Below are 14,432 nucleotides of genomic sequence, written 5' to 3'. Positions count from 1 at the left end.
AAAACTAATATCTACTGATTTAGAGTTTTACATTTCCAAAGACATTTTTTTAGGGATATTTCAAAGACTTTTTTTTTTAATTTGGGAGAAATTCCAAAGACTCTGTAAAATTTGGAAAACGCATGACTATTACCAAAATATTAAAATTAATTTAATGTTTCTATTAGATATTTATATTTTATATATAAAATATTGTTAAGTGTTTGCAGTACAATCCTTGAAGATTTTATGTGCTTAATCTCAAAAGTAAATTTTTATATATACCGTTATGAGAAAGTTGATATCAAATGTTGGAAACTAATGACAATTTTAAAAATATCAACATTAATACAGTGTTTCTATTGATATTTCATATTCAAATTAGTTTTATAAACTCGTTCTTATTCCAATAAGTTTTAAAGTCGATATTGTAAAATTTTATAAACTCATGATTATTGTAAAATTTTATAAACTCGTGGTTACGTATAAGATTACCATGAGAAATGAAGGGGCAATTCAATATGGATTTGTATGAGTCAATTATTTGCAATAAAGTTTAAAGTAAAGAGATTAAAGTTTGTCAAAAAAAGTAGAGAACTAAACAATTCTTTTAAAAAATGAGTAGAAAAATAACGATATGTTCCACAAATTTTTATTTAAAATTTAGTAATTTATCAAATAAAAAATATTTAACGGTAGATGATAGTTTTTCGGTTGACTAGGTTTCGAAGGGATAGTTGGTAAGGGTGCGAGTCACTAAGTCATAGGTCGAACCGCATGTTGAAAAATATCTGAGAAGAAATTTATTTATTTTTTTAAAGAAGAAATAAAGTAAGATTAGTTCTTTGGCAAGTTTGTCATTTGATATCTTTTGAAAGCTCTTGCTATTTTAAAATCTCCTATAATAAGAATCATTTCATTAATTGTTTCTTTTATTTTTTTAATTATTTGATTATTGTTATAACTAATTTAAAAAATTTAAATTTTTAGTCGGACTTTTGATAGTCAGTTGGAAGATATTGGAAAATGACTTTTATTGGGAAGCCGAAACATTTAGTTTTAGTTTATTTTTATTGAAAATATTTTTTTATTGATAAACCATCTTTTAAAACAAGCATTTGTTAAATGTTGATTATCCTTTCACATTTTCCCAAAGCCTCTTTTTTATTTATTTCTTTTCCATCTTTCCAACGTTAATGCTTCTGCTACATGCCTAGAAAAATAAACCTCTTGGAAAAACAAATCCATATGCTTTCTCCGTACCCCTTTATAGCTCTTCCTTCCTTCCTTCTGTCAAAAAAAAAAATATAGATAACGAACATTTTTTTTATACAAAATATAGTTAACATATTTTGGTTAGACTTTTATCATATTTTTAATTTTGAAATGAAATTAAAGAGCACTTATGACTAAAAACATATTTTGAAATGAATTAAAGAGCACTTATGACTGAATTGAATTGATAAGAAAGAGCACTGATGACTAGATGAAACATAAGACTTTGCTTTACCAAGAACGGAATATGGAAACTGGAAAGGATTGAGCTAACTGCATGAGTATTTTTTTAGGAAAATGTTAAGCTTGTGCCCTTGGAGCACAAGTTTAAAAACTAAACATAGAAACTATTTTTTGGGATGTAAATACGGGTATCGAAAATTTTCTTTAAAAACAATATCGAAATGGCTAATTAGCTTACGGAATTTTTTTAATAACGATATCAAAAACATCTTATGTTTAAGAAAAGGAAAAAAATATCAAAAACATCACACATAAATTTACTACTTTAATGCATAAGTTTTTTACATTTTACTTCAATATGAAAAAATAATGTTTTTATAGTGATATAAAAAAATTATATTTTATACACATCTAAATTTTTAAAAGGAAGTCTTTTTCTTGAAACAAAAAGTTTTATATTAAATAATGACAAGTTAATTTGGAGAGTATGAGATTGACATTTTTTAGGCATTAATGATGATTGACTAAGAATTTGATGATATTTTATTTCATAAAGATTGATTTCAAATTACGGTTGTTTTTCTTAACCAAAATTTGAAATCAATCTTTATGAAATAAAATATCATCAAAGTCTTAGTCAATCATATAGACTATAGAGACCGTTAACTCAACTCAAATGCAGCAACAGTAGTTGCTTTCGTTCGTGGATCACAGGCATTAAGTTGAAACATTGGCTGAATTACTCACTACATTCTAAGTATTTGGTAGTGTTCGTAACTTATTTTATTTTGGTTCCAAAACAATGAGCACCTAAAAAATGCCTAAAAAATGTCAATCTCATACTCTCCAAATTAATTTTGCAAGTGTATATATATATATATATATATATACACACACACACACGGTTGTTTCATTAAGTAAATAGAGTCTTAGCAAGTAAATTAATCTCATTAAGTAAGATTGCCCTTATGCTAAGACTCTATTTTTTTTTGCAAGTATATATATATATATATATATATATATATATATATATATATATATATATATATTAAAAAATACACCCTCCGGTCACTATTATAAGCAAAAATCTATTTTTTAGGTTCATTCAATAAATGATGTATGTGGTCCATTAAATAGACCACATACATCATTTATTGAATGAACCTAAAAAGTGAAATTTTTCTTATAATAGTGACCGAAGGGTGTATGTAATTAACGATAGAGGAATTTTGACTTAATCTCATCATTTTCTCTAATATGTCATTGGTAAATCTCTTAGTCTCACTAAATTACATCTAAAATAAAAAAATAATTTGTTTACATCTAAAAATAATAGATTAATGTTGATATTTTGAAATTTTAAAATTTGATCATATCAGTAGAGAAGAATTTGTTTATGCAAATATAAACATACAAAATCTATAATGAATGCGGTGCAAATATTTAACGGTATTTTACATAAAAAACAAAATAAAAATTTAATAGAAACAACACATTAATAGTTTTTCCCTAAAAAAACATTAATATTTTTTGACAAAAATAACATTTTTTTGCGATTTCAAACAATGTTAAGTAGAATTATAATGCTAAGATTTCGTGAATGTATTTGATGTTGCGTTGGTTAAGCCTTGATTATATATATTTTGTTAAATTATATATATTTTTAATTTATATGCAAAACACCGTTAAATATTTCCACTTGCACCCGTTGTAGACTTTATATGCTTATATGCACGTAATCTTATTTTTGCAGAAGGAAAGTGAAATTGAGTGAAATAATATTAATATAATATGTAGATTTTCTAAAAAATATGATGGGTATATTATTATTATTATTATTATTATTATTATTGTGTAAATATTGTATTTAACAATAATGTGCTCTTTTTAAAAGGAAAAAAAATGCGTTTCTAAAAAAATTATATGTTCTTTTTTTTTTTTTTGACAAAAAAAAATTATATGTTCTATCCTCTTATAAAATTAAAATGTAATATATTTCGATAAATAACGAAGATTAGAAGTTGTTGTAGTGGTTAAGTTTCCAACTATACATTTTAATGTCCACGGTTCAATTCTTATTCTTATTGCTGACTTTTTCATATTTTGGATTTTTCGATAAAATTCCAGGTTGTTGAAGCATTAATCGGTATTAATTAGTATATAAATGGAGTTTTAATAGTAATTATGAGAATAAATATAAAAAATAAAAAAATTATTTGGTTATGCTAGTGATAGATATTAAATAAAATAAAAATCATACTAATAAACAATTGTATCTCTGGTGTAGTTGGTAATGTTTTCACTTTATTGTGGGATGGTGGTCGCAGGTTCGAATTGTGCCATGTGATGCTGTCAATTTTTGTTTTTTATTCTTAATACTCATCTTCTTCGCCCGTAACCATAAAACGGGTTATTTCGACCCGCGTTTCGATCCGAACGGATCTCCCTTTGTACACAATGAAATTCAACGATTTTTATGTTGTTCTGATCGGAATTGAACGTCAAGAAGAAAGCACACACTTCTTTTGCTAATCCATAAGCCAATTGACGATGATTTTTTTAAAGGTTCTTGCAACAAAAAAACTATCAAACTTTTTTCTCACGGAATTTACAAATTTCAGAGTAATTTTGGGTTTCGATTCAACGTATAAACACAAGAGAAATCTTACTTAAACCGAAGTTGCTTCAGATTTTGACAACCACATGATAAGAATTGAAGCCATGTGAATCTTACATAATAGACTGTTTATAATCTGTTTTCTTTTCTCATTCTTTTATTGGGTAGTACAAGATCTGTGATAGAAGAAACGTAATAAAAGAATGTTTAGATTAATCTTACCTAATTAATTTCATGTAGACGGTTTAGATTTATTTCATGTAGTTTTTTTTTAAGGTTTGAGAAATTGAATCTTATATGATGATTTGTGATGTAAATAATGAGAAATTGAAATTGGTAGTGTTTTTATGAAAATGTAATTAATTGTAATTTTTTTTTTAAATTATGTAATTTCATTTTTTTGGGTTTTTTTTTCTCCTATGAAGATGATGAATAAGTTGATGAAGATGATGAAGGAAAGATGAATATATGATGAATGTGGTGAAGGAAAGATGAAGATGTTAACTTAATAAAAATATGAAAGAGAGAGGATATGAATAAATAAATAAATAAATAAAGGGAAATAAAGAGGAGAGAGAATTGGTACTAGAAGAAAAATCATGTGTAGATGGTATACCACAATAATATAGAGACCAAGTAAATCTAACCGTTAAGATCATCTACTTCAACTTATGGTACTTGTAGACCACCTACACCGTAACATGATGCGGTTTTTCGACGTGTCTAGGGTTAAAATACGATTGGTGAATTAAACAGCACCGAAGAAGTCAATTGCCCGACTTCTTCATAGAAGCTCCCATTATTTTATCTTGATGAGCGTATTTAATTTATAGATTTGGTGCTTTCCTTTTCTGGTATTGCTGTATTAGATCAAACAAAAGGAATAAATTAGTAAGGATACTTTAACTATAGTTTCACCTATTTGTTTTGAGATATAATAAAACCTGAACATGAAGTTTGTCACCCCTACCAAAAACGATGGAATTGCAATTTGCATTTTGCAAAATAAAACCATATGGATGTTATTCCTCAAAAAAAAAAAAAACCATGGATGTTACGCTTTCTGGTGAGGTATATCAATGCGGCTAATAATTCTCTTTCCAAAACACTCTTTTATCGGATGGAATTTTTAGTGTTGAACTAACATGGATTATGCCCAACAAAAATTAAACTATTGACAACTGCTTGTAACTTTTTGAGAAAGATCTCAATTCCAATTACAAAGACCCCCTATAGTATAGTATTAATTATTTTTATTTTTATTTAAAAAAAAAAGGAAAGTGGGCTTAGATGAGTCCAGTTGCAATGGGTCTTGGATTGGTGAGACCAATTTTTGCCGAGAAATTATTTTTCATCTTACTCGTTTATTACGCGTCATCCAAATTTCTTATTTTTCCCTTACTCGGATTACTTAATCAAATCATTTTTGCAAAATTTTGGATTATATAATTTGAGTCCTATACAAACTCATAAAACGAGTTATAAATGATATGAATGCCTCCGTTGACTATCATAGTATCCTCTCAAAAACCACATCACAATTTTGGAGATGGTATGAGTGGTCAACAATGACTATGACATCATAATCGCCCCCCAAAAGAAAAGTAAGAAAGAAAATGTGAACAAAGAAAGAACATAGGAATTGCAATGAAATTGGGAATAATGCAAGACTATTTATAGTCAAATGACTATGTGGATTATAACTATTGTCACGTAACGTGTAAAGTGTATCAACTGGCCCAAAATTATGCTAGCCAAATTGTAACAACCATCCAAACCTTGTTGACCAAGCAGCGTGTTTTCGGATTATATAATCCAAATATTAGTTGGAATATGTATAAAAAATGTGTTCAGACTATGTTAAAAAATGTGATTTGGGGGTTTTGACACGTTTAAGATTATATAATGCGAAACGTGTTTAGAACACAAAAATAGAAAGAAAAAAAATTCATTGAATCAAAATCTACAACAACATCATAAATTAAACGTAATAATTTCACTTGGTGTCATAATTATAGGCAGCAAACCCTAAACATTTTTGTACTATACAACATTATGTTAATGTAAATGTATTATGAAATCTTGTTTGATTAATAAATTATGATGAATTATTAAATTTGGTTGTCAATTTTAAATTGTGGTCACATTTACATTATGTTATTTATATTCATCAAATTGAATATGCACATTATTGTGTTTTGATACTAGGTTAAATATCGTTTGAATTGTATAATGCGAAAAATACCAAAACACGCTTCGGCTTATAAATTTAAAGAAGGACGTGCGAGAAATGCGGAGGCTGCGAAAAGAATTTCACGTTTTTGCTTGGCATTGTTTTTTTAAAAAACATTTTTTTGAATTGTTGTTTAACCAGCTGGATTTGCTCTCAAACACCTTAAACGGACAAAAATACCCTAACGATAATTAACTATCGTTCAATAACCTATAATAGTTAATTGTGGTTCTCATTTACAGCCTTAGTCCAATATATTACCCAGAGGCGAACACACCTTAATTTAAAGGTATATGGTATCGTCTATATCACATGCCTTTAAACCTACAAAATATTTATTTATTTTATCTAACTTTGTTTAATGTAATACTGCCGCTTTCCACTAAATAAAAATAAATAAATTATTAATAGGATCTTTAATATATATTGTACTAGAAAAAAGTACGGTAAAGGATTCTAGGATTCTAGGGTTTAGACTGATGATTAGATGCCTCGAGAATACTCTCAAGAGTGGTATTTATAGTCTGCTATGAGCTTGGGTTTCGGTTGCTTGGTTTCCAAGCAACGGGGGTATTTGTGTATTTTGGGGCTTTTCGGTGGTTTCTAGAGGCTTCTAGAAGTTTAGTAAGGCGGCGCCATTAAGGGAGCGCGCCGGGGCTTAGGAACCCCTACGGAGGGCGTAGATCCTTCTGGAGGGCTTAGAGCATTTACGGAGGGCTTATATGCCTTTAGGAATATTATGACGGTTCATATATATATATGCACACGATAGAGAAGCCATTAGTAAAACTAGCATAGTTTCAAATAACCCAGTAATTATCATAGTTATGCATTTATTTTTCTTTAGTAGTTGTCAAGTGCGGTGCATGTTATTCTTTTTTCCTTACCAGAAAATGTGATTTTTGTTTTGTAGTAAAGTATTTAAACAGGATATGAAGCATGAAGCCGTGGACAGACCTTAGGAGTGTTGTTATGTACCAAAAAAAGACCTTAGGAGTGTTGTTGAAAATTGAAAATGAAAATTGACGAAATTGTTGAATGGAAATGAATTTAAAAAAGTCTTTTTTTTCCTTTTCACTCTACTAGTTTCTTGCACGCTCTATAGATTTTAGATATACAATCTGAAAAACATAAAACAACCCTCTAATTTTCTCAAAATTTATAATCATAAATAGTGTGTGTGAGAAGATTTGAGAGTGGAAAAAGTAACACTAATAAAAATGGGTCACTAAAACTGAAAACTGGTCCAACTCCAAAATAGCCCATTTAAATATGAAAGTGTTGCTTGAAAAAAAAAAAAAAACGGAAAGTGTTGAAGCCAACAAGATTGTCACGTGAGAATGAAATGAAGAGTACACAAACACGACATAAGACTATGTGCAATGGTCTTGTTGAACACGACATTAAACAAGCAAAAGCTGCAATGGCATGTTGAAAGCTGTGTTGAATGAGCTGGACGAGAGAGAGGATTAACGGATTCAACACCAATTAATCGCCACGGGATGCCACGTGGCGGCGTGCAATTGGCGTGCAAATAGGATGCTCGCCATTTCACATGGCATGCAAAAAAAAATTAAAAAAAAAACAAATAGGATGCTCGCCATTTCACATGGCATGCAAAAAAAAAAAAAAAAAACAAATATTATGCTCGCCATTTCACATGGCAAACAAAAAAAAATAGTAAAAAAAAACAACAAATGGCGCCATTTGATATGTTAAACATGGAAAAAAAAAATTAAATACTTAAATATACATGCTCGCCAAATAAAATTACAAACACACACAAAAGTTTGGAATGTTTCGTGATTGAAGATGATTTGTATCGTACTAAATAAATTGCTTGTGTGTTGTGTGCTTTTTTTTTTCTTGCATTTTAAGTTATTTGTGTGTTGCGTGCTTAGTTTGTTGTATTGCATTTTAAGTTAAGAAAATAAAAATAAATTATTTAAATAAATTTTGTTTTTACAAAAAAAATGTTAAGTGTTTCTTTATTTTAATTTAATTATAATCGATAATTGTAATTTTATGTAATTATAAAAACAAAAATATAAAATTAAATAAGAATAAGAAATAAAAGGTGGTGGGGTAGAGTGTTGAATGAAAAAACCATTGGAGAGGTTAAAGTTGAATGAGTGTTGAATTAGAGAGAGAAGATGATGTGGAGTGTTGGGAATTGAAAAAGTGGGTGTTGAAGGGTGTTTAATGTTGGTGACCATTGTAAATAAGTGAAGATTGCGACGTGTGAGGGGGGTGTCTGTCCATGCCGTCAGCGCCAATCCAGCAGAGCTCGCTCCACCCTTATCCACTTGGAAGCTTTGCAGGGTCACCTGTGTCTTCAAACAATTATAGATAATTTATCCAACATAATAATTAGTACTTATTGACTTATTTTTAATTTACTTCTAAGTTTATGGGTCTTTCTTCAAAAAAAAAAAAAAAAAAAAAAGTTTATGGGTCTGTTTGGTAAGCCATTAAAATGAGCTTATAGCTTTTAGCTTTTAGCTTATAAGCTCGTTTGACAAAAAAAACTCGTTTGATAACACTTTTTTACAACGAGCTTATAGCTTATTTCGAGCTTATAAGCTATTTTTCGAAGCTACTTCAAGTAGCGTTTGAGCTTATAGCTTTTAGCTTCTCATTATTTTTTCCAATTTTACCCTTATTATTTAATCTAAAATCTTGTTTTACCCTTTATAATTTCAAGTAAAATATATATGTTTTTAATGCAGGCAAATTTAAGAGCTACTTTTTTTTTTTCATTTTATATTCCATTGAAGGCATTTAGAGCCCGTTTGTTATAGCTTTTTTAAGAAAAAAATCACTTATTTTAAAAAAATAATCACTTTTAAGAGTATTGTATCCGTTTGTTCTGATTTTAAAAAAATCGAATCTAAAAATAATCTAAAAACAAATTCAAATGAGAAGGCATTTGTTAGAAGCACTTAAAATAAAATAGATTTTTAGAGGAGAGAGAAAATATAATTTAAAAGATTGAACTAATTTTGTAACAAAAAATCCCTTTTATATAGTTGTATCCAAACAAACTAAATTATTTTTTAAAAAAAGTGATTTTTATTACGGTAAACAAACGCAAAATAGATTCGATTTTTCATAAAATCTCTAAAAAATAATCTCTAAATTATTTTATATCAAAATCACTTTTATTTTAATCCGTAACAAACAAGCCCTTAATTGTATATGGTTCGTTATTTTTTTTGGTTCCGTTAAATTCTTTGCCTTTTATATTAAACTTGTCTCACGTCTAGTTTTAATTTTTTTTTAAAGACTCACATTTAGTTTTATTGTTTCGTCTTTTTTTTGTTTTGTTTACAAATATGCAAATTTTTTATTGTTACGTCTAAACATTATAACATTATAATTTTTTTATATTTTTTTTGGTAAAGTGTAAATTCATATAAAATTTATACTCCTATAAATTAATACTATTTAACGATTTGGTAACGTATGTTTTTTTCTTTGTTTTATCCTTCGTTTTTTTAACAATTTTTTTAATCTTATGAATTGATTATTTTTTATTTTATTCTTAAAATAAATTCGTAAACTTTAGTTTTTTTATTAATGTATAATAACTGGAAACTGGATCGAAAGAAATTGAAAATAAATTTTTACCGAAAACAATAATTTAATAAAATACAAACATTTATTAAATTTAAAATATTTAAATTATCAAATATCTTAGTATAAATTTTATATGAATTAATAATGTCCTTTTATGTAATTTTACATTTATCGGCTAGTTCAACCGTTATTTTACCAAACACTTCAACTAGCTTATCGATTATCGATCATCAGCTATCGGTTAAAAGCTATCACTAAAAGCTATCACTAAATTTTATCGCCTATCCACTATTTTTACCAAACAGAGCCTATATGTGGGGTTAATTTTTATTATTAGATGTTGAATAAATTATGCAATTTGTTTTTTAAAAGTAATCTAGTAGTAAAACATTTGCATTTAGAAATGGGATTTACCCGAAGGCGAAGATTAACAGCCAACAGTGCCGTAAACACTACTTCGTTATTCAATATACAATTAATTTATGTGAGACTTATTAATATATGCTAGATTTTTTTTTTGAAGGAAATATTTGTTGGATTGTTATTTTTGAAAGGTTGTTGGATTGTTAGTATCTAAATTCTAGAGTCTACATAAGTTCAATTAATAACATTAAGATTTTTTTTTACCAATTATCATTAAAACATAAGAATATCGAAAATAGACTATAAAAGCATAGTTGGGGGTTTATTATTTTTTGTGTTACATAGTGCAAACGAATTATAGCACTTCTCAATTCTCATATACTAATTGCAAACTGTTTTCAATTATAGCACTTCTTTTTCCTTTTCTTTGAGATGTTTTGGTTGTAACTTTTCTTTTATCAATTCTTGTCCGGTATATCTTGTGTTTTTCAGGGGACTTTCGATATATCTTGTACCGGTAAAGATTCATTTTGGTTGATTAATATATTCTCTTTTTAACCTGTTAAAAAAATTGCAAACTATTGGGTGACATTCGGGGTTAAAAAACATTTGGGGTGTCGGTGTTATATGATATTGGTCAACCACAATGTCACAAGTGTACAAATAGACAAAAAATAATGGTTTTCTTCTCTCTCACTTACAATGATTTTTTGTCTTTTTATACACTTGTGATATTGTGGTTGGTCAATGTCACATGACATTGGCAATGTCACCCAAGTGCTACCATAAATTTAGCCGTTTATGAGAGAAGAGGTGAGGGAAGGTGAGAGCTTTAGTTTTTTCCAACTCACAATAATATGAAAAACTCAAAAAATTGTTAGAAATTTTTAAAATATATTTGGAAAGTAGCAATGGTTAAACATAGATCTTTTAGCGAAAAGGTGTAATGTTTGACAATTGAAGCAATGCAACCATTCATGAATAAATTCTTTTAAATGGGTGTTTCTCTGCACCAAAAGATATAAGTTTATATATAAATAGAGACACTTTAGAGGCAAAAAATATTTGAAAAGAAAAGGAGATAGAACTTCACAATTTTGTGATTCTAAATTCTCTTGAAAATAATACTAAATCATTGCTAGAGATAAATTGACATAACTTTATTGTAAACTATCATTGATCGATACATTTGGTGTGAATGTGCCGGTCACATCAAAGATTCTATCGTATCTAAAAGAGGATTCGCCGGTATACCCTTTTACATCAGTTGGCATAACTAGCGCATGTGAATCGGACATAAAGGTTAGTGTGTCTCACACACACTTTTAAACTTATATGCACATTTCATCATGCTCATCTTTATCATCTTCTTGATCGAATTATTGCGACGGACCTCAATACAAATTCAAACAAAAATTCATCGGATGAAGAATTTCAAGATCCTTCCCCAAATAAGTATTTTCTCAAATAAACATATCTCCCTTATGGCGTTTGGAAAACAAGTGTTTATTAAAATGAATATTTTTAAAACATTCTCTCCTATCATTTGTGGGTCTCACATGCTACCAAATACACGACATCTTTGAAAATTATATACATTAAAAAATGAAGTATTGTCAAAATGTATTGATATATACTTCCTTCGATCTTATTTATAAAAAACATTTGACTTTTTTGATTCATTGCATAAATGATATATGTGGTCTATATTTTAGACAAGATATATCAATTATCTAATGAATCTAAAAAGTCAAATTTGTTATAAATAGAACCGGATGGAGTATTTATTACGAGAACTCGTTTAATAAACTTTTTAAAATTTACGATTGACAAGAGTTGTTAAATACTAAATTCTCCTCTAAATAATAAAATACTAAATATTAAATTAATCAATATGTAATTGCCGAGTTTTGTTTAAACGTCAAATGGAAAAGCTAGCCTAGATAATTAAAAATATTAAAAATCAAAATTGTTAATTGACTACAATAAACAATTAATCGTGTCCCTTGATATGATATAGAGGGGGTAAATTGAAGTGTGTTTGGTTGTCAAAAAGTAAATACTTTAAAAGACTATACAAGACGAACAACACAAGGTAGAACGGTACACAAGATTTTTTTTTTAGGGAAAAACTGTTTATAACATTTCATTAGTGATCAAAGTTTCAATACAATTGGGTATATAAAACTAAATAGCGGGACTAGTGAGAAATGTGACATCTCCTGCAAGAGTATGAGCCACCACATTAGCTTGTCGCCTAACAAACTCCACACGAGAGTTGGTAAACTTGGACGAGAGCAAAGACCGGGAAGCGATGATTATGTTACCGACTTCGGTTATTTCTTCCCGACCCGAGTAAATTGCATCTTTTGTGGTTTTTGAGTCAACTTCAAAATCAATATGATCAAGTTGCATATCACTCACCCATTAAAGAGCATGGTAGAGACCCAAAGCTTCCCCAATATCAACCGGATATACACCATGAAACTTCTTGTTTTAGCCAAAACAAAGACTCCACCTTCATCACGAATGTAAATGCCGATGTCGGTTTGTTACGATGACCGAAAAATGCCGCATCGATGTTACACTTCATGCGGCCATGCTCGGGAGCTGCCACCACAATTTGGGCAACGAAGGTACATTAGGGGCAGCAACGCTAGCTGGCGATGTATGCAAAACAACGGGATACACATTCAAAGTATCGGCTCCGGAACCATTTGCAAGCTTCCAATCTTCAACCAACGACCGAGTTCTTTCAACCACCAATGCATAAGTTTCCGTAACATCTTCACATACCTTTATATTCCTATGCTTCCAAATACTCCAAAAGAGTGCAACCAACCGTTGAGAAAGCGAGGCAAATAAAGATGGTAGCAAAGAAAAAAATAGCCTCAATAGCCAAAGGTGACATTGCCACCACACCTTGAATCTCTTGCCATAAACCTGCCATAAACCAAACTGAACAACAAAATGACACTCAAAAAATATGTGAGCTAAATCCTCATGATTAGAATCACAACTTACACACCGAGTGAGACAATGAACACATTTATCAAGCATCCGAACCCGAGTTGGTAGGCAACCCCGATACATTCGCCAAATCAAACTTTAAACCTTCGAGAGGAGCTTTAAGTTTCCAAATTCCGGCCCAATAACCGGTCTTTGAAGATGGGATACATCTACTAACTCATTAACACACAACCGGTAAGCACTTTGCACAGAATATCACCCATTCTTTTCGGCCTTCAAAAGTAACTTATCATTGTGAACTGTTCACAGAGAGGTGTGTTGATAATTTTAGAAGTTAAATCCTCACTAAAGACTTTTCGGACAATAGGTTTGTTCCATCGTTTAAAGTAGGGATCCATAAGGCTATTTATTGAGGCACGACTAACAAAATGAGCTCCTGGAATATTACTTGGAATATTTTCCCCATTAAGACCACAACTCATCAAGAATAAGGATACAATTACCTTGACAAATGCTCCAACGAGCACCTCCTCGGACAATGAATCGAGCACGGAGGATGTTGCACCACACATAGCTCGGATTATGACCAATGTTAGGCGTTAGATATGATTTATTAGGAAAATAACGCGTCTTAAAAATACAAGACACAAGAGACTCGAGATTCGTTTGGAATTTCCAACCCCGCTTACCCAACATAGGTAAATTGAAAGCCGAAAGATCTTTGAAACTCATACCTCCTTGAGTTTTATGCATCGATAATTTTTCCCGAACTTACTTACGACAAACTTTTAAGATATTGAATAATTTTTTGTTTTATACGATGTTTGATAAACAAAATATTTTTTTAATATTTTAAACAACTTGTATTTGAGATAAAAAATTATGTCGTCATTTAGTCCTCTACCCTCTATTTGTTTTGTCTATGAAACATTTTTACAATCGAACACGGTATGATTGAAATTGTCAAGTTCTTTTATTTTTTAGCCGATCAAAAGCATTTTCGCAATCATTATTATTTTTTGTTGAAAGGCACCTTCCTAGCACTAATTTGGCTGTTGTAATAATTTAAGTTGATTGATTCTTGGTAAATCTGAAAAAGAAAAATAACTATTGTGACGTGCATGATAGTGATTTTTCATTTATTCTGAATGAAAGAAGCAAGAACAAGTTGGAAACACACAAGACCCACCCACCTCGCCACAACGATAACAAGACTTTCTTCTTTTCTTCTCT

This window comes from Medicago sativa, chromosome 8 (genome assembly GCF_051527215.1).
Source record: "Medicago sativa cultivar Bolivia chromosome 8, Bolivia_mono, whole genome shotgun sequence".
In the NCBI taxonomy this organism is placed as follows: Eukaryota; Viridiplantae; Streptophyta; class Magnoliopsida; order Fabales; family Fabaceae; genus Medicago; species Medicago sativa.
This window is presented reverse-complemented; position numbering follows the sequence as displayed.